Source organism: Rutidosis leptorrhynchoides, chromosome 1 (genome assembly GCF_046630445.1).
Source record: "Rutidosis leptorrhynchoides isolate AG116_Rl617_1_P2 chromosome 1, CSIRO_AGI_Rlap_v1, whole genome shotgun sequence".
Taxonomy (NCBI): domain Eukaryota; kingdom Viridiplantae; phylum Streptophyta; class Magnoliopsida; order Asterales; family Asteraceae; genus Rutidosis; species Rutidosis leptorrhynchoides.
Window position 1 is genome coordinate 345,980,192 of NC_092333.1, and position 23,515 is coordinate 346,003,706.

At 31.5% G+C, this 23,515-nt stretch overlaps 1 non-coding gene across 1 annotated transcript; it reads right to left on the minus strand.

Moving 5' to 3' along the window:
• Nucleotides 1-20,543: 20,543 nt before the first annotated feature.
• On the minus strand, nucleotides 20,544-20,650 carry LOC139887309 (small nucleolar RNA R71). The gene has a single exon (XR_011773145.1). It is a non-coding gene; the product is annotated as a small nucleolar RNA R71 (small nucleolar RNA).
• Between the last annotated feature and the right edge of the window lie 2,865 nt (nucleotides 20,651-23,515).

Here is a 23,515-nt window from a genome sequence, read left to right on the forward strand (position 1 = left end):
CATGTTTAACTCGGTTTTATACTTCAATTTAATCCATTTTAAGTTTACAAACCTCATCGAATCGACATTCGGGTCATAATCCTCAACAAACCCTAATTTTGACTCTAGTCAAAATTAGTCAACCACGAAAACCCTAAAAGTCTCCAAAACACCAATAATCACTAATGCAAGTGATTTTACACCATTTACAAGTCTTAAACATGGTTAAATCATTAACTAACCCAAAACCCGCCTTTAACAACAATAAACCCAAATATTGGTGTTAATCTCCAATTAACAACTAAATGGGTTTCACCTATGAATCATACAATCAAAAGCCCCAAATTTGAATGATGAACACGAAAATGAAATTCAGAGTTAGAGCTTACCACTAGTATCACCGTGTAGCTAAGAACGAGGAGAACAAACTAGTCAACTACGCCAAAGATCAAATCCAGCTTCTTCCTTTCCAAAAATTCCTTTGAAATCAAATGGGTGTTTAAGTTGAGAGAAAAATGAAAAGAAAAGGAAAATGAAATTAGGAAATGAAATGAATGGATGAGGTTAAAGCCTCAAATCTGGCTCAAATATGAAATGACCAAATTACCCTTGAACTTCATTTAAAATTACAAGAATCTAGTGCCAGTTCGTGCAGTATGCCGCGCCGCGGCATTAATGGTCGCGCCGCGACCTTTGCCTGAGTCTGGTGCCTTCTTTACCACACTTTCTGATCTGAATTCTAGTTGATTACCGTGTCGCGGCCTCATTTATCGCGCCGCGACACACGGCGTGATCTGAGTCATTTTCTTGCATACAAGACCTCAACACCCGAACATGTCCCGAACCCTTCATACGCCTATCGTACATACACAATACACCTATAAATCATATACGGGGAAAATGGGGTGTTAAAACCTACACTATACATCGAAAGTACGTTTCATTCATATGAATGAGGGTTCGTCAAACCCGCATGGCCACACAACATAATTTCTCGCTTACACCCTACAAGTGTAACTAATGATAATTGGACTTGAGGATTTTTGTTTTAACTCGTATGTATCTTTGCTTTCGTATAGTATTCAAAGTATCAAAGTATGAAAAGTATATATATACATGTGAAAAGTATATATAAGTATGTAATGTATATGTTTTCTCATCCGACGATTTTAAAAGTATAAAAGTATTTGAAAAGTGGGGCTATGATCTCACCTTGAGTGTATGAATGTAAATTTACTTCAACAAGTAACTTGTCCAAGAACAATGCTAGTCTCAACCTAAACAAATAGGTTGTATCAATAACGATAGTCACGATTGGTCAAAGATGTTTAATTAGTCCTATGGCTCAATACGGCTCGATTATGTAGCATGTGAATAAAATTGTCAAGTTTCATGCAAGATACAAGTATAGGATCATGCTAGAAAGATTACATAAACATTCGGTTAAGTTTGACAAAAAGTCAAACTTTGGTCGGTCAAAGTCAACGAAAAAGTCAACACGTTCGGGTCGGGTCCCGAACTATTTTTCTGAGGTTTTTATTCATATATAAGCATGTTAGAACAAGTTACAAGTGAATCGGAGGTGCGTAGCATAGCAAACATTTCTCGAATTTTGACCATGTAGGTCAGAACCCAAACAAGGCAAATGCCGCGCCGCGACCAAGGATTGCCGCGCCGCGGCATTTAACGGGTGCTGGTACCTGGTCAGTCTCAAATGTCCAAGTCTCAAATCCAAAACTCTTTCAAGCATAAAACACAAACCGCTAACACTTAGAACTCATATCTTATATCGTTAGAAAGCTAATTTGACAAGGAACACAACTAAATGCATTTCACCAACCGAAAACATTATTTGCAATAACCGACTTTTCAAATCAAATAATCAATCAATGCACACATTTAATGATTCAAATTTTACAAGTGCACATTTATGATTCGGGCATTTAATGCATACATAAAACACGCCGTTTTCTAGATAATCAAGCATACAATACAACTAACTACTTACTAACAATAATTCATGGCATTCAATGCATCAAATATTCATTTCAAGCTTATCAAACCCTAACCCAAATTCACCAAAATCACTAATCAAGTTTATGGAGTTTTCTCAAGCAACCTACACATCAAATTGAAGCTAGTGATGTTAGGAACACATCTAATACATGCATTTATAACATTTAACATCATTCAAACAACCAAATCACCAAATCAAACACACCAAAGTTTATGTTCATGCTAGTTACTTCAAATAATGAAATCGAACATATAAATCATATATTCATGTTAAACTTGAGTCATAGACACTAATTAATAACTTTATAACTTAAAAACATAAAGAACACAAAATCTAGTGATTTAGAAAGTTACCCAAATGTAATGAAATCGGTATGGAATCGAAGAGGAAGTTGCAAGGATTCCAAATATGTAATTTGTTTTGATTGATGTTTGCTTGAACGGATTTAGATGATGAATCTTCAAATTGGAGAATTGAAAGAAAATAGGGAAGTAGTAGAAGAAAAGGAAAAATGAAAATGAAAATGAAAAAGATGGGTGGTGGGGTTGACTAGTCAAAAGCTAGTCACCTCTTTGGCACTTTGGCAAAACTAGTCCCCCGAGTTCGGTTGCGGGTGCGTGAGTTTCCTAAACGAGATATTTTTAAAATGCGTATTAACGAGGGATGTTATAAACATATAACGGAATTTAAATAATTAAACGGAAAAGTAAACGTAAAAAGGCGGGATGTTACATCGGCGGTGTATCTGGCCCAATTTCCATGTCCGTTTAGAAATGGACGATCCTCGTTTACTCTAGGGATCATGGGTCCATGCCAATGATACTGTGGCTCCGAAAAACTAGAGCTGGGTGGAGCTGGGACCTCCTCTGGGTTAACCTGAAGTTGAGATTACCCAGCTAACACAATTTCTTCTTTAATAGGTATTGGAACTCCCTTTTCAGTTGTGGATAGAATAGATTCAGTGTCTGATTCCGAGTCGTACAAAATGATAGGATTAGAAGAAGTCATCTATCACATAATTGAAACAACAATTACGTTAGCATATAAATATATCACATATAATGTTTTTGACAAAATGATAAGCAAAAATCGGTAAAAATAGATATGGTCATAGTCCAAACTCACTAATGCATCCTAACAATTACCAGTTAAACACATTAATGCAAATTCTGGTTCCTTATAACCTCAAGCTCGGATACCAACTGTAACGACCCATCAAAATAGCTATTGACGCGGCACGTTAATCATTGATTCCATAGTGAGGTTTTGACCTCTATATGACACGTTTTGATAAAATATTGCATTCATTAAAATACGTGACTTTCTAAACATAAAAAGTCATAATCATGTGGGCGAGTGCTTAGGTGTAAGCAAAACCCCAAAATACATAAGTCTTTAATTTACAGGTTGACATCACAGTCCAATTATTTATTACACAACGCAGTTTTATTTCGGATGCAATAAACTTTATACAAAGCATGAGAGACTCCATGCAGGCAACAAGCACATCACAGTGGAAGCAGTCTAAGGACCTGAGAATAAAACATGCTAAAAAGTCAATACGAATGTTGGTGAGTTATAGGTTTAATTGCTCGAGTCATAATTTTATATAAAGATAGACCACAAGATTTCATCAAAAATTTATCAATAGATTCTACGTAACAGAGCACCCTGGTTACTAAACTTTAACGTTATAATAATAATAATTAACCCATTCATTTTAATATACACAAACCAACGTGTCATAAACTCAAATAACATACGTCCGTTAAAAGGCTAGCGCTCTAGCTCGGACGGGGATGTCAAGCCCTATGGATCCATATACAATTATTCGCGCCCACCAGTCCATATCCTATGTACTGGCAGCTACTAGTTACCAAAGCTAATGGATTTTTGGTTTAACTCAGTGTAGAATTTAGTATGTACTTGTGTCTTATTGCGTTTAAAATAAATTACATGTATTCTCAGCCCAAAAATATTTAAAGTATTTAAAAAGGGAGACTATAAAGTTACGGTTCAATATTGAGACTCAATATTGTAGGCAAATTGCGTAGAAATAATGATGGTAGATGACTGTATGGTTGGCCTTGGATTCAAGAATAATACCCTGAACAATAACCAATATTTCCTTAGCTTAAAACGGTTTGAAACCCGAATTAAAACACCCTCGAATATACTTTATTATTATTAAACTTAAAATTAAAATTTAAAATTATAATTAATATATATATATATATATATATATATTGATAGATTGAGAGATTGAGAGATTCAGAAAGGAGTACATAATTCGTCGAGTAAACTGGAGTATTTATAGTACTTTTCAATTTCCTGTAGCTCATGCGATCGCATGAGTTTTCAGTGTTTTTGCCATGCGATCGCATGGCCGCCTTATCCATTTTTGTTTGCTAGTTCGTCGACATCAAATAGTGTATTGTAGCAAATAGTGGTCACTGTAGCAAATAGTATTACTGTAGCAAATAGTGTTACTGTAGCAAATAGTGTTCGCTGTTGCAAAGTCGATTTCACTGTAGCACTGTAGCAAAGTCGGTTTCACTGTATCAAATAGTGTTTTACTGTAGCAAAGTCGGTTTCACTATAGCAAATAGTGTTTTACTGTAGCAAAGTTGTTTTTACTGTAGGAAAGTCATTTTTACTTGTACATCTTATAATATATATATATACATACATACATATAATTGGTCATGAATCGTCGAGAGTAAAGGTAATTGAATATATGAAACAGTTCTAAAATTTTGAGATTCAATCTAACATACTTTGTTTAACGTAACAAAATAATAAATCGTATAGAGAATTGGTTTAAATAAGTCGAAATTTTTCGGGTCAAATTTATAAATTTGCTAAATAAATGCGCAAGATTCACACGCCGCGTAAAAGTATAAATAGGGGAAACAACGAGATGTTATTAAAACACTTGAATTTCATTAAACATCACAAAGATAACTAACATCTTTTATTACACACGAAACAAAACTAGAATAACCACGAAACGAAACAAAGATAATAGGTTTAGGCAAAGCCTTTACAATGAATGGAAAACACTTATACGGAAATGGAAAAGAAATCCTAAGATCTAATTCTTAGGTGATGGGGGTTGGGTCTTGAAATGTTCCCACAGAAGATCCTTGAGAAACTGCACCTCCTTCTCTAGTTCCTCAATCCTTTGATCTTGAAGCTCAATTTCACTATCATGTCTCTTAGCAGTCTTTCTAAAGTTGTTATACACATCATATGAGTATGTTGACAATTCCTCTTGTTGATCTTCAAGCGTACTAAATTGACCATCCAAAAGCTCCTTTAACTTACCAAACTCTGTATTCACTTCATGTAAATCACTCTTTACCTTAGCATGTTCAACAGAGTTCGTGCAAAGCACGGGTACAGTGGTAAGACGGGGTTATTTGGGTGAACTTGAACTCTCGGTTTTTGATGTTTCGTGTTCCGTTCTTTTTAAAGAAGGAGGTAAGGAAACAGAGGGTTCGGACTTGGATTCTTTCTTGGGTTCTTCCTCGAAAGGCTCCTCCTCTACTTCTTCCTCAATCATTTCTTCCACAAACTCTTCCACCTCGTCATCCCCATCATAGTTAGCATTTATGTGGGATTCTTCCAAAAGAGGGGAGTGTGGTGGACTGGCAGGAATATAATAGGGGTGAGTTGGTGATAATGGCGGGGAAACGGGTCCATAATTCTGTGTGGGGACAGATCTTTTGGAGTAGGATCCCTCGGAGTCAGAAATGACGATCGGGTTAAGGCGAGACATCCTAAATGAAAAGAAAGAGAGATGATTAGGTAGGTTCCAAGGATGACGCAAAAGCACGAATAAAATGTAAGGGGAAAATTCAATAGAAACTAAAATAGGAAAGGTTATAGACCTATAGATTGCTAAGGCACCTAACTAACACATAAGACACACATAAAATGCAATCCTGGTTCTCTATAACAACCTGGCTCTGATACCACTCTGTCATACCCCCAAATAGGGTCGGGGAAATATGACTTCACAATATCACAACACAAGTATATATAAACGTGAACGACTCTAAATGAGGCGTTTTTATTAAAACCAATGTATTAAAGCAGCGGAAAGTATTAAGTCATTACAATAAATGTTTTAATGCAATAATATGAATGTATAAATGCGGACTCTAAAAACAGCAAAGTCCAAGTAGCAAATAACTCTAGCAATCTTCACATGAGACAAAACATGCTTAAAGTGTCAATCAAGATGGTTGAGTGAACAACATAGGTTTAACAATAAAGATCAAATTTTTTAGACCACAAGATTTAGTTATAAAGTTTAATTAGTTCGTTAGTAGTGCTGAGGTGTATGATATCGAAACTAAACAAGTTACCCCGTGATCACTTTATTCGTTCGTGTCGTTAAATCATTATTATGTATCCAATGACCAACGGTCACTCTCAATAGCGCTACTCACAATAATTAAGTTTGCCAAAATTCCAGCAACTAACGATATCATGGCAGGGATTAAGCATGAATCAAAGCATGTCATAGCACAGTTTGAACTAATCAAAATAAAGTTTTCATGTACTTGTGTCTAATCGTAAAACAGTTTAAAAGCAAGCATGTGTCTCACCCCAAAGTCTAAAATAGTTAAGAAATAGTAAAAAGAGGGGCTATGAAGTTTACCTTAGTAGCAAGTAAGTAATTCCACGCAAGTAGTATGAACGGAGTATGTAAACGGAGATCTCAACCTAGAGATATAACCTTTAATTAGTTATTATCTAATAGACATAAAGTTTGTTTATTAATATAGCAAACTATATTAAAAGTGACGGTTTTCGAGAAAAGTTACTATTTCTCAAAAGTTTCTATATTTGGAAACCTACTATTTATGGAAAGCTTCCACTTATAGTAAGCTTCTAATTTAAGAATGTTCAGGTTATAATTCTTAACAAAGATGTTGTACAACCTCGCCCAAACTACGTTGCTAACATGCAAGTCACTCGAATGATCTATTGTTACCGAGCGGCCCAGGATCTCTTGACCAGAATCTAAGTCTTGGCATTCGAGATCCACAAGCGTCCCATAATTATACCAAGGATCACCCTAGGCTACAAGTAGCGGTGATGTTTGTAGTTTTTGTACGCTATCTTTAATTATAACCTTCACGTTAATAGTGTATACACATAACAAGTTATTAAGATACTTATTAGTTATATATATAATAGTGATAGTGATAATATATTTAGTGTAATTAAGTGTTACTATATAGTTAGGTGTATAAGTTATACTAATAATAGTATTATTATTTAATTAATCAACTATTATGTAAACTTATCATTATATGTTACATATATAATTTTACTTATGTGATACATATATTCTTTATTTATGATCATATATATATATATATATATATATATATATATATATATATATATATATATATATATATATATATATATATATATATATATACGTTTATAACTAGGTGATTTATAATATATCTAAGTGTTACATATATACATTAATGTAAGAGTGGTACATATTTATATACTTATTACTTTTCTTATTATTTACTAACCTTATATAACTTACATAATACACATCCATACATACATACACGCGTATATATACATACATATATTACATACATATACATGTATGTATATATTTACATATACACACACACATATACCTACTTATATATACATACATACATACATACATACATACATACGTATGCATGCATGCATGCACATGTATTATTATTATCATTATTCTTTACTGAACATAAAATCATAACTTTTATTCATATAATAAGATATTCATGTTCAATCTTTTATCATAACCTAATCACAACCTAGCATATTATTAATCAATTCATATTCATATACAATAATCATGATCATAATCTTCAACTATTATTATTCAAATCTTTTAACCCTAATCATAATAATCATAATCATTATCTTTATTCATTATCAACCTTAAACATAATTACTATTCATACTCACATAATAAGTTATCAAGATCTTACTTCATAATTATAATACTTAACATAATACTTATTAACATCTTAAAAGTAATTGATTTAAGCGCATAATTAAACTAGGGTTATTAGATATACCTTACTAAGATTGAGACTAAGGATGATGATGATGATGATGATGATGCGAGTCAAAAAACAGAAGCAGCAGCAAGGACGACCCAAAAGGGGCTGTTTGGGTCTTCTTGTTTGACAGAAAATAGCAGCAACACAGCAACAACTTGGATGATTTGTAGGGCTATTGAGAGTCACGAATTCAGCAGGAAACAGGAGATCTGACGACCCGGGAATTTCCGACCAAATTTAAACTTAATCTTTATATGGTTTCGATACGATAAGCAAAGTCTGTTAATCTGAATCTCAAAAATCTTGAATTTGTTTCATGTATCATTTGACCTTTGACTATCTCCTGACGATTCACGAATAATTGTTTGTAAATAAATAAATAAATAAATATAAATGTAAGTAGTGAAAATAATAAAATACAATTGAATCATTAGAACTAAAAACATAAAATAACATACAAGATAAAAAGTTGATATTAAAAATGAAACTATATATATTTTGTGATATATTTTGAATGTATAGATAATAATTATTCAATAAAAGTTAATATATAAATACCACATAAGTAATAACACAAGTACGACTATAATTGTTAAAATGATATTGTTATTACTTCTAATATTAATGTCAATACTAATGATATTAATATTATTTTAAATATATAATCTATAGGTACAAAAGTGATATATATAATTTGTAATAATATAATCATTACTAATATTATTATTAACATTAGTAATATTAGTATTACTATTATAATTAGTATTATATTATGATAAATAATATTATTATTATTATTAATTTTATAGATATTATATTCATTATCATTAATAATAATATAATATAATTGTTGATACCATTATATTATTATAAATTCTTATTTTTATTTATAATATTAAGTGTATTATTATTATAATTATAATTACTAATTAATAAGAATAATTATATAATGTAAATACAGATATACTTATACAGATGTATAAACAGATATAAAATACGAAATTATACAGTGTATATATATATAGTTATACAGAAAATATAATTCAGATATATATATATATATATATATATATATATATATATATATATATAATGTACAGCTATATAAATAAAAAATAAGCAAATATAAAAGAAAATCCTGTAATATCACGAGCAGGTTTATAGGATCCCTTCATTTGCTTTATATCACCATCTGGTTTTTGTTTTCTTTTTATTTTTCTCCCACTTTGTTTCTGTCTATCGTCCTACTCCATCAAAACATCTGATCAAATTTTATTTTTGATATAACCAAACATTCATTCATCATCATTATCAATTATCACGGTTCATATCTATGTCTATTGAAATCTAACAGAAATTCGAAGAAGAAAAAAAAAAGCCGATAATCCTGTTTTTTTTTTTCATTTTATCCAAGTCACCAATTTGTAACGATTTTGAAAATCTAAAAATGCAGTTCGATTAGAAATCACGTGTTTAATCTATATGCAAAATTATAGATTTTAATTCTTTATATTCATCAAGAATTTCTAAGTCAAAATTTTATTCACAAAAGTCAACCGAATGTTCATCATCAAAATTAGGATTTGTCTTTGTGTTTCATACTAAATTGATGGTTGGGAAAGATTTTAGAAGTGTATAGAAGCCTATTTCATGTTTTGAGTTTTGTCTAAAACGATCTAGAATTCAATTTTAATTTTTTTTTCTCATTACCGTCGAACAGCAGGTTGGGTTCTGTTAATTTTTTTTTCTTTTCTTTTTCTATTAATTCAATCAACTATCCATAAGTATTTAAATGCTTATTGAAGTATCCATAGATGTTTGAATTAATTGATTTGTTGTTTGGCTTCGTGCTCAGTCGATTGGAGGTAGAGGAAGAATAAGTTAGAACACAGACAGGTTGGGTTAAATAAATAAATACGAGATATAAATCAAATAAAGAGTAACAGAGGAATGGTTCAGCGTGTATGGGAGTGAGCGGGAGGTCGCGGGTTCGAGTCCCGTCTTGGGCTTTTCTTTTTAGAAGTTTTAAAAAAAGGGTATACACTCTTACTTTTAATTCCATTATTATTATTATTATTATTATTATTATTATTATTATTATTATTATTATTATTATTATTATTATTATTATTATTATTATTATTATTATTATTATTATTATTATTATTATTATTATTATTATTATTATTATTATTATTATTATTATTATTATTATTATTGTTATGTTGTAGTTATTAGTATCATTAATTATTATTATTAATTAATGTTATTACAAGTGTTATTAATGTTATTATTGTTAATTTTATCATTTTAAGTATTATTAACATCTTTATGATTAGGATTACGAAATTATGATATGGAAGCTTTAATCATTAGATTTGAAATTTAACACGAAGATTACGAATATAGAAATCTTAGAATATATATATTGTTAAGAAAATGATACAAATTATTATTATTTTCATTTATATTAATATTAGTACCATTTCTATAATTATTAGCAATATTATTATTATTATTAAGATCATCATTATTATAATTATCATTATCATTATTATTTGTATGATAATTATTATTATAATTACAAATATAAGTATTAGGATAAAAATTATCATCTATTACTACTATGATAATAAGTATTATAATTAGTATCATTATTATTATCACTTTTATCAATATTGTAGATATTATTATTATTAGTATTAGTAATCATTTTATTAGAATTATTATTACTAGTAACATAAGCATTATTATAAATGTTATCATTATTATCATTTCTATTAAAATTAATATTATGTTACTATCATTAAGATTACTATTATTATTAGTATCAGTAATATCTATATCAATATTTTTAAAATAATTATGATTACTAAACTAAAAGTTTTAATAACATACTTAAAGTTATAAGTATGAAAATAAAGATTTTATATACGTAAATATATTTTATACACATAACTTAACTATATTAACATTTGTATATATAACATGAAAATATATAAACCAATAAATAATGAAACTTATAACTTATTAAATTGTATCACTAATGATAATATATATTTATTCGATTACGATTACATGTATATTAATAAATATATAAATGATATAGGTTCGTGAATCCGAGGCCAACCCTGCATTGTTCAGTATCGTCGTATGAATATTTTTACTACAAAATATTAGATTGTGAGTTTCATTTGCTCCCTTTTTAAATGCTTTTGCAATATATATTTTTGGGCTGAGAATACATGCGCCGCTTTTATAAATGTTTTACGAAATAGACACAAGTAATCAAAACTACATTCTATGGTTGGATTATCGAATCGAATATGCCCCTTTTTAGCTTGGTATCCTAAGAATTAGGGAAATGGTCCCTAATTGACGCGAATCCTAAAGATAGATCTATGGACCTTGACACGTCCCATTCGGGTTACGAATGCTTTAGTACTTCGATTATCATGTCCGATGAGAGTCCCGGAATGATGGGGATATTCTATATGCATCATGTTAGTTCGGTTATCAAGCGTTCACCATATGAATGATTTTTATCTCTATACAGTTTGCGAAATGCCTGATATGAGATGTGTATTTATGAGAAATGAAAATCTTGTGGTCTATTAAAATTATGAAATGATTATTTATGATAAACTAATGAACTCACCAACCTTTTGGTTGACACTTGAAAGCATGTTTATTCTCAGGTATGAAAGAAATCTTCCGCTGTGCATTTGCTCATATTAGAGATATTACTTGGAGTCATTCATGACATATTTCAAAAGACGTTGCATTCGAGTCATCGAGTTCATCAAGATTATTATTAAGTCGATTATAGTTGGATATATTATGAAAGAGTATGCATGCCGTCAACTTTAGATGTAAATGAAAGTTTGTCTTTTAAAAACAAATGCAATGTTTGTAAAATGTATCATATAGAGGTCAAGTACCTCGCGATGTAACCAACTATTGTGAATTGTTTGTAATCGATATGGACTTCGTCCGGATGGATTAGGATGGGTCTTTACAGTTGGTATCAGAGCGGTGGTCTTAGCGAACCAGGTCTTGCATTAGTGTATCTAATTGATGGTCGTTAGGATGCATTAGTGATTCTGGACTTTGACCGTGTCTGCATATCAAAAGTTTTGCTTATCATTTTTGTCGGAAATCATCTGCTTATCATCCTTAGGTAATTACCTGCTCATTATTCTTAGTCTAGACACGTTTTACTGTATTTATTGCATGAATAGTGTATAGAGAAATCCATATCTTAGCGTATCTGTTACTGTAGACTTTATCTGACACGTTTCCTTAATTTCCTCCGTAACTTATAGGAATTTTGTATTATATATGCATATGTAAATTATGTATTGCAGGGTACTAATCTACATCCTATAATCTATTTCTTATCGAAAATCCTTCATCTGATCGTACGAGATGAATCCCTCAACCAGTTCGAATTTCTCGGATTCCAACAGCTATTCCGATATGGAGTTTCACCTAAGCCCCGAAAGCAGTGTCACCAGAATGAATCAACCAATCATCCATCCCCAATTCATCTAATGAGATCGTAGCCTACATAATCAATGGAGACGAGAAGATGGCGATCCTTTTCACCAACCGAATTCACCTCTTGGTGAAGAACCTGAAGCACTTATCGGCGAGCCTATCCAAAACACCATTTTCAGTCTCATTTCCCGAATACCTCGCCACGATTATATTCTATCTAAAATTTTAAACCTTATTCATCCACTCGTTCTGACCGTCAATCATCCGGCAATAATGGAAGAAGTCAACGAGCTTTGCGCTCGAGTAATCAATTTGGAGAATATGGTACAAAATTTATCAGCTTCAACAACATCACGTGCACCAACAGTATCATCAATAACAGCACCAGTACCAACAACAATCCATGCCTCAACATCTCATCCTGTGCCTCGAGAATAATTAGCATTGTACATATCATTCTACATCAATTATCTTCGTTCTTCATGGCGATTATGTAATCTTTAATGTTTTAGAGATTATGTATTCTAGTTCTAACGGTAAACCAAATGAGTTAATATCATATTAACTCAATGAATCCATGATTACATCTGAAGAAAATATATATGTATATATGTTTTCATAAAGATTGTAATTAAAAATTCTTGTGTACAAACTGTTAATGGTGAAAATATTTTAACGGGTAGGTAATACCCGAGGAATATTTAACTTCCATATTAACATGTTATACTGTACATTCTTCGAAGCTGATTCAACAGTCATTTACTATCCTACTTACATCCATAGATATATGTATCCGTTCACTGCAGAATAACGATTTTCATTCAATTTCATATCTGGATTTTGACCTATCAGAATCCAACAAGTGGCATAATGAAGAAAAAATTGGACAAAATAAAATTTGTTAGAAACCAACAAATTAACTATGAGAAATTTTGTTAAGAATCCACGCTAACGAAATCCTAGCTAACTGTTCCTAGCTAACTGTTAATTCCGTATTACCTTTTATTTATCGCAATTTATTTATCGCATTTTATTTATCGCAATTTTAATTCTCGCAATTTAATTTATCGTCATTTAATTTCTGTTATTTATTTTACGCACTTTAAATATCGGGACACGTATACAAAGTTTTGACATATCATATCGACGCATATATATATATATATATATATATATATATATATATATATATATATATATATATATATATATATATATATATATATATATATATATATATATATATATATATATATATATTATTTGGAATAACCATAGACACTCTATATGCAGTAATGATCGAGTTCTCTATACAGGGTTGAGGTTGATTCTATAATAATATATATACTTTGAGTTGTGATCGAGTCTGAGACATGTACACGGGTCACGATACGTATTAATTAATTCGAATATTATATATTGCTAACTGTGGACTATCAACTGAGGACTACCAACATTGGACAATTAAAATGAATTAAAATATTGATTATAACATATGAAACAAAACAATTCTTCAAGTTTGCCACTTGATTTCATCCTAAGCTTCATTTTTATCTTGACGATTACGATCTGCGTTCAAACCTTTCATGATACTTGAAAACACCTCAATCGAGAGGATGAACCAGCCGTACTTTATCTACGGAAGAAAAGATCGATGCATATAGTTATGCACCTGAAAACATTCAGAACTTGTGTAAACGTTTAACACGTATCTGTGCTAACTTCTTTGGCGTGTTATTATCGAAAATAACTTTACAACACCTCTCCAAATTAGCCAATTTTGTCACAGCTCCAGCAAATCAACTTCAACTTTCATTCGAAATAGCCTTATTATACTCTTGATATATAAGTGTGCCTTTTCGTCATTGTTACCAGGGAACCTTTTATATTCCACCATATTACCAGCAGACATACCAGCAACCTCGTTGCTTCTTGGCTTAAATCTCTTTGATAAATCATTATATTTATTCATTGAAACTCTATCATATACTCATCCGCATCTCGTAACGACAACTGCCATACCAATTACCAGGAATCAGCAATCAGTACTTTGAAAACTCACAGCATATCTACATCAACAGTTATATGTATAAACATTTATCTCATAGAATTATGATCTTTCATTCTGAAATTCTGAAAAGCACTCAGTCTACAAATCAATACTCTGAATGTTGAAAAAGCTGAATGAAGCAGCAGAAACCGTAAATAGCCGTAAAAGACCTTAAATCATCGAAAGTTTGATGATAAAGAATAGTATGTTGGAAAAGCTCAGAAAAATTAGAACTGGAAAACGAATTAAGCAAACCATGAAGGAGACTGTGGACAAATCACAAGGACTAAACTTGTACTTAACGAATTCAGATGATTCTGTATCTGATGAACTCTACAACGAATATCTTGCTCCTTATTTATTCTAAATCCTTGCGAAAGGATTTTCTTCATCAACCTTCGATCTTAGAAGTTCCAAAATATCGTCATAAATATCTTTGATATTTCTGAAGATATTTTCATAACTATCTTTATCTGAAATCAGTTATCTTTTCATGTCATCTGTATTGCACCATAAAGGAAACTTTTTAGTTTCTATATTCTGTAAACTTTCGAGCTTAAAATATGAATGTTATTGCAGTAATGTTAGTAACTGATGCATGAGTTAGTATAATATAATGACACTTGATCAACGTGATTATATTACAATAAGTCATGCTGAGTTTCTAATGGGACGTGATGATTCACAGATCATAATGTCATCATATGCCATGTTACACGACTCTTACGTTCTGTCTAATCTATAAACATATCAAGAACATATTTTTCTTGATAGTCCTATCTTTCCTTGAATTCTGGTAATTTGACAAGTCAAATTGTGCTATTACTGTTTCCTTCTTGGGACATTAATAATGTTCATTCTGAAACTTATATCTACAAATTCTGGACCATTACAAGAGATGCCAATCGCAATAAGAAGAAACGAAGGGACAAAGCTCCGAAATAGAAATTGGAGTATAAATCGCAGCAAATAGGGGGAGTATTAACTTGGGATGACAATGATTATAGAAAACAGAAGCAAGGACTTCGAAGTATAAGGGAAGATATAAAGCCCGATAACAACACATAAATTACAACCCGTGTATATCAATGTTTATCGCAACATAAAAACACGGGAGAATTAAAAACACTAAAACCCCAAGGGTGAAGTAGAAGAAAACAGATTCCTCCAGTGGAAGTTGGAAAAGGAGAATGATTGTTGTGATAGTAAGGATAAGGACAAGGATCAGAACTGGATTAAGCATTTTCAAAAATCTTTTGAATTTGGAATTGAGTATAAAAGTAGTGATAACTAATGGAACGGAAAAGGTAAATTTATAATGGAAATATCAGACGTAGTAATCGGGACAGATCGACGCAGTTAATTAAAGAGATCCTAATTTCCTTAAATCTCGAAGAATCAGATCTTATATATTTCCAAGATTTTCTTTTAAATCCCTTGAATTCCGAAATTCAACCAAGGAAACGTTAAAAGTTAAAAAGGAACTTCATTTATTCATTTCACTCTTTTGTGATAGCTTCATTCGTGCTCTTCGAATAATCGAATTATTTTATCTGTATTATTCAATAATGATAAAAACTCTATTTATCAGCGCATATTCGTCAGGAAAACATATTTATTGTTAGCCATGACGACCTCACTCAAATTTCAGGACGAAATTTCTTTAACGGGTAGGTACTGTGATGACCCGGGAATTTCCGATCAAATTTAAACTTAATCTTTATATGGTTTCGACACGATAAGCAAAGTCTATTAAACTGAATCTCAAAAATCTTGAATTTGTTTCATGTATCTGATAATGCTAAAAACGAACATATATTTCATAGCATTATTCCTCAAGAAAGACAAGCTTTTAGTTGCAATTGTTCTATTTACAAGTGATATTCGTTTAAATAATAAAAAGTGAAGACAAAAGACAGATTCGACGAATTGAAGACGCAAACGACCAAAAAGCTCAAAAGTACAAAAGACAATCAAAAAGGTTCCAATTATTGATAAGAAACGTCTCGAAATTACAAGAGTACAAGATTCAAAACGCAAAGTACAAAATATAAAATTGTACGCAAGGACGTTCGAAAATCCGGAACCGGGACCAGAGTCAACTCTTAACGCTCGACGCAAAGGACTAAAAATTACAAGTTAACTATGTATATAAATATAATATAATATATAATTAATTATATTAATTATATATATATTATATATATAATAAAAACCGTCGGCAGAGAAAGACTCCAAGATGTGAGCTGGAATTTCAAACTCCGCGACTCGCGGAGTTTGAAGGCAAAATTCACCGCGAGTCGCGGAGCCCCAAAAATCAAAAATCCCTATAAAGCAAACCGAATTCTGATCAAAATTTCATATTCTATTTCTCTCTTCTCTCATATATACGATATATATATATATATAATTTATATTTTAATTTTAATTTTAATTATAATTCTAATAATAAGGGTATGTTAGCGAATGTTGTAAGGGTGTAAGTCGAAATTCTGTCCGTGTAACGCTACGCTATTTTTAATCATTGTAAGTTATGTTCAACCTTTTTATATTAATGTCTCGTAGCTAAGTTATTATTATGCTTATTTAAAACGAAGTAATCATGATGTTGGGCTAATTACTAAAATTGGGTAATTGGGCTTTGTACCATAATTGGGGTTTGGACAAAAGAACAACACTTGTGGAAATTAGACTATGTGCTATTAATGGGCTTTATATTTGTTTAACTAAATGATAGTTTGTTAATGTTAATATAAAGATTTACAATTGGGCGTCCCTATAAATTACCATATACACTCGATCGGACACGATGGGCGGGGTATTTATATGTACGAATAATCGTTCATTTAACCGGACACGGGAATGGATTAATAGCCACTAGAATAATTAAAACAGGGGTGAAATTACATTCAAGGGTAATTGGTGTAATTGTTAACAAAGTAGTAAAACCTTGGTTTACACACAGTCGATAACCTGGTGTATTCATTAAACAAAGTATTAAAACCTTGTTACAATTCGAATCCCCAATTAGTTGGAATATTTAACTTCGGGTATAAGAATAATTTGATGAGGACACTCGCACTTTATATTTATGACTGATGGACTGTTATGGACAAAAACCAGACGGACATATTAAATAATCCAGGACAAAGGACAATTAACCCATGGGCATAAAACTAAAATCAACACGTCAAACATCATGATTACGGAAGTTTAAATAAGCATAATTCTTTTATTTCATATTTAATTTCCTTTATTTTATATTTAATTGCACTTCTAATTATCGCACTTTTATTTATTGTTATTTAATCGCACTTTTAATTATCGTACTTTTTAATTATCGTAAGTTTATTTTATCGCACTTTTATTATTCGAAATTTCATTATCGTTATTTACTTTACGCTTTAATTTAAGTCTTGTATTTATTTTATATTTTACATTAGGTTTTAACTGCGACTAAAGTCTTAAAATCGACAAACCGGTCATTAAACGGTAAAAACCCCCCTTTATAATAATAATATTACTTATATATATATTTGTATTTTTAATAAAAGTAAACTAATATAGCGTTGAGCTTTGTTTAAAGATTTCCCTGTGGAACGAACCGGACTTACTAAAAACTACACTACTGTACGATTAGGTACACTGCCTATAAGTGTTGTAGCAAGGTTTAAGTATATCCATTCTATAAATAAATAAATATCTTGTGTAAAATTGTATCATATTTAATAGTGTTTTCTGCTAAAATTAATAACTATTTTATATACACCTCGCATAACATCAAGTATTTTTGGCGCCGCTGCCGGGGAACTTATCTTAAAAGCCGGAAGCGCAACGCTAATATAAAAAAAAAAAGATTTTTAGTTTACTTTTATTAAAAATTCGTTTTTGTAAAAATACGTTTTAATTATTCAAAAATATAAAAAGAAAAACAAAAATATAAGTATTTTTAAGATTTTGTTAAATATTTAAGTTTTATAAGTTTCTTTATTTTTATTTTAGATTATAAAAATATAAGTTTTATTTTAATATTTTTTATTTATTTAAAAACAGAAAAACAGAAAATAAAAAAAAATAAAGAAAAAACGCGTCGATTTAAAACTGTGCCAGAGTTGAAATTTGGATCCCCGCGACTCGCGGGGTTTGATGCAATAATTGCCGCGACTCGCGGAGACCATCTGAAACACGGACAGAAACCCTAATCCTGTATTAATTACGGGTTATTATTAATTATAATTATTATTTAAACCTAATTATTATTATTATTATTATTATTAGTTTTATTTTTACTTTTACTTTTTATTTAATTTATGTATTTAGTATTAATTAGTTTTATTAAATTGTAAAATTAATAGTTTTATAAAATAATAATATAAAAATAATATTTTTATAAAATTGTACTTTTTACAACTTTTTGTATATTTTTATATTTTGTACCTTTTTAATCGTTGCAGCGTAATATTTGTATTTTTTAGCTCATATTTAATTTTAAACTTAGTTTTTGCTATAGTTATTTTTACTCCTATATTTTTAGGCTTTGCCGTAGAATTCCTTAAGTGCTTTTTCTTTAGACTAAGATTTAGGTGCTTTAGAATTTTGCGACGCCTTTTTAAGTTTTAGTTTCTTTTTAAGTTATTTCCATTTGGGATTTAGTTTTTCCTGTAAGCTTTAATATTTTTAGACCTTTTACTATGTATCAATTATCATTCCAATTAGTAATTTCAATTTGCGATTATAATTTTAAGTTAGTTGTAGTAATAAGGTTAGGTTAGTCAAGTATTTTTAAGTTTTTATAAGTTTCTTTTATTTTTCCGTCACCTTTTATTTTTCAACCATTTTTTTCTTTTTCGACCTTTTTCGACGAACTCTTTTTCTTTCTTATTTCTCGCTATTCTAGTTTTAGGACATAGATTTTTATTCTACTTCTTATCTAAATTTCTTAAAATTACGAAAATTTATTTTGAGTGGTTAAATTGATAGACATCAAAATTTTCTGGTTCGTAGTAATAGTTGGATTTGTACGTGGACCGGGTTATTGGAGCCAAACAGTACTTAATTATATTGAGACCAAACGAATCCTGCCCCTCTGCTGCATCTTTTGGCTATTCGAAACGTGGGCAAAATCAGAAAAGTCTATTGATTGGATAACTTATTATAATTTTTCTTTCCTTTTTAAAACTAATAGGATATTCAGTGAATGCACCGAGCAAGACGTTCACCACCTTTTGTACGTTCACCACCTGTAACTAGATCAAGACATTTAGCAAATATTGTCGCCGTTGATTTTTCTTTAGAATCGTCATCCAGTCAACCAAGTACTTCAGTTCAAATTTCCGATAATCCATTTTTTGAACCCAACCTCACAATTGAGAATCCAGAGAATATTCAGGAACGGTTCATAGATCCTGAACCATTAAACTTTCCTCCGGAGCCACCAATCATTCAAACAGAGATTGTTGAGGAACGAACCATTAAATCAGAATCATCTAGTGATACCGATTCAACAAATTCAATTATGGAGAATCTGGAACCTCTAAGTATGGAAGATCGAATGAGAGCCACACGCACGGGCCAAGGTCACGCCATTATTAAGCCAGAAGTTAATGCGCCAGATTATGAAATCAAAGGACAAATTCTACACATGGTAACTAACCAATGCCAATTCAGTGGTGCACCGAATGAAGATCCTAACGAACACCTTCGTACGTTTAAAAGAATTTGTACACTATTCAAAATCCGAGAAGTGGAAGATGAGCAGATCTATCTCATGTTGTTTCCTTGGACTTTAAAAGGAGAAGCCAAAGATTGGTTAGAATCGTTACCTGAAGGGGCGATTGACACATGGGATGTCTTAGTTGAAAAATTTCTTCAAAGATTCTTTCCGGCATCTAAAGCCGTGAGACTTCAAGGAGAAATTGTTACGTTCACACAAAAGCCAAATGAAACATTATATGAGGCGTGGACAAGATTCGGAAGGATGTTGAGAGGATGTCCTCAACACGGTTTAGACACTTATCAAATAGTACAAATATTCTACCAAGGTGTCAACGTTGCTACACGAAAAGACATCGACATAACAGCTGGTGGTTCCATTATGAAGAAAACCGCAACTGAAGCTTACAAAATTATTGATAACACAGCCTCCCACTCGCATGAGTGGCACCAAGAAAAAGATATTTTTCGTTCATCTAAAGTGGCTAGAGCCGATTCTAGCCATGACTTTGATTCCGTTTCAGCAAAAATAGATGCTTTCGAAAGACGAATGGAAAAGATGAATAAAGATATTCACGCAATACGAATCAGTTGTGAGCTATGCGGTGGACCACACTTATTGAAAGATTGTCACATTGAACCAACATTGGAACAACGAGAGAATGTTTCCTATATGAACCAAAGGCCTGGAAATAATTATCAAAATAATTATCAACCGCCAAAGCTAAACTTCAATCGAAATCAAAACATTCTTTACAATCCAAAAGGACCCGAAAATAACTGGTATAACCAACAAGGTCCGAATAACCAACCAACTCAAAACAACACTTTCAATCAACAAAGACCTGGCTTATATAAACCACAACAACAAACCGAAGAGAAAAAGTCAAATATGGAAGACGTGGTATTCAAGCTAGTTGAATCTCAAACACAATTTATTGAAACTCAAACCCAAACGAACGAGAGATTTGATCAGTCATTAAGAACTCAACAAGCTTCCATTTTGAATCTAGAAAAACACGTAGGTACTCTTGCTAGCATGATGAGTGAGAGGGAACAAGGAAAGCTACCGAGTAATACTGAAGTAAATCCTCGGAATGAGAATGTTAATATGGTTTCAATGAATTCTGAAAAACCAGCACCAGAAGATGGGAAGGTTTTAGATGAGAGTAACAATGAAGAAGTTACACCACCACCACCCGAGTATGTAAAGCCAGTGGTGGCACCATACAAACCACCCATCCCGTTTCCAAGAAAAGGAGTTGAGTATGAGCAAGTAATAAGTAATAAAGATTGTAATACTTCTGGAAAGAAGAAGAAGAAAAAGAATAAGAAAGTACAAGAAACAAAAGCCGTAGAAGTAAACCCGGTGAAGACAGTTCCACCAAAACCTCCACCTAGGGTAGGTGATCCGGGTGAATTTATTGTTCCCTGTCTACTTAGTGATTGTGTCATGTATGATGCACTAGCAGATTTAGGTGCAAGTGTAAGTGTTATGCCTCTTTCATTATATAAGAGATTAGGAGTAGGTAAGTTAAGTCCAACGGATATGAGTGTTCGACTCTTTGATCAAACCATTAAGCACCCAGTTGGAATTGCTGACAACCTACCCGTTCAAGTAGGCAATTTAACCTTTCTAGTCGAATTTATTGTCATTGACATAGAAGAGGACCCAAACATTCCTCTAATTTTAGGTCGGCCATTCTTAGCGTCCACCAAGGCGTTATTTAATGTAGGAAATGGAAGAATGACACTTAAAAGTGGTGACAAATCGATCACCTTTATGATTCGAAAGTCTAAATCTCCACCAGCCAAAACCGTTGAACCAGTAAAAACAATTGGTAAGAACCATGTGTTTTTACCAACTCCAACGGTAATACTTAGCAATAATGAAACGCCTAAGTGTGGGGAAAATGAAGTAACACCTAATGATGACATGATAACAAAGAACCCCGTTGTTGATACGAAATTAAATGATCCCGTTATTAATAGTTCAATGAAGAAACTTATTAAACGGATTCGCGATGCTAGAACCAAGGGGAACTTTAAGTTATGTAACCGGTTAGTATCCAATCTATCACCTAAAGAAAAGGAGAAACTAGTTGAAATTGTGGAAATTACACAAGAATCCGACCAATGGCTTAAAGAAAAAGTCACAGATATGCAAGTTGATTATGGACCAAGAGAAATTAACGATGAAGTTAATCACAATTTTGACACCACGGCTACCTAAGTGTGGGGAGATTCAAATGTTCTAAAAAGAAAATGCTATCTAGAGTTAGTTGTTCTGTTCTCGTGTAGTTCCGAGAATGGAACCCGAATGGTCTTTCCCTAGCAGACCCTAAAGAACTAGTCTTCTCCTCCCATTCTGAATTTTTATTTTTTTTTAGGTTTTTACAAAATGAAGACTGCCTGTGAACTAAACCATGGTCTAATGCTACACGCTTTGATCACTAAACGTAATAATGACATACTCCCGAGTGAAATAGTATCAGTAATCAGAGAAAGAATGGACGGAGTTAGAAAAGAATCCAGATGCGAAGATAATAAGTTACAATTTGGTAAAGGAAAATCAAAATCCGCAGCGAAAAGAAGAGCACGACACCTAGAAAGATGTCACAAATGCGGAAAATGGTCACATGGAGGTAAATGTTCAAATAATCAAACCTATTCAAATACCGAATTTGTTACTTTATGCAGAGACGGACCGTTCATATGTTTAGAAGAAAAGATACTGAATGCTCGAGGTTACGCCTATGTAGCCATGGAAAACCAATTAAACCGACTATCTTATGAATGGGATAGATCATATAACTAAGAAATCTATTTCACAGGTATGTCTGTACAGTTTTTATTTTTATTTTTATTTTTAACCTTTTGATAATAAACGCTAATTTGTTCGCTAAAAAGTATTAAATTGGTATTGAATAAAATTAGGTTTGGCGACCGAAATTATTGATATCATTCAAAAATTTATTACATCACTGCGAAATTTAACGTTTATTCTTAAGGTATAAATATCTTTAATCAATCAACCCAAAATATTTCAAAAATTCGTCATGAGTTAAATTAGGTCTTGTAACCGAAATTACTTTACCGAAAAGAGGGGCGCATATTTTTAATAATATTTGATTGATTAAAGTGGGATAAAAAGACAAA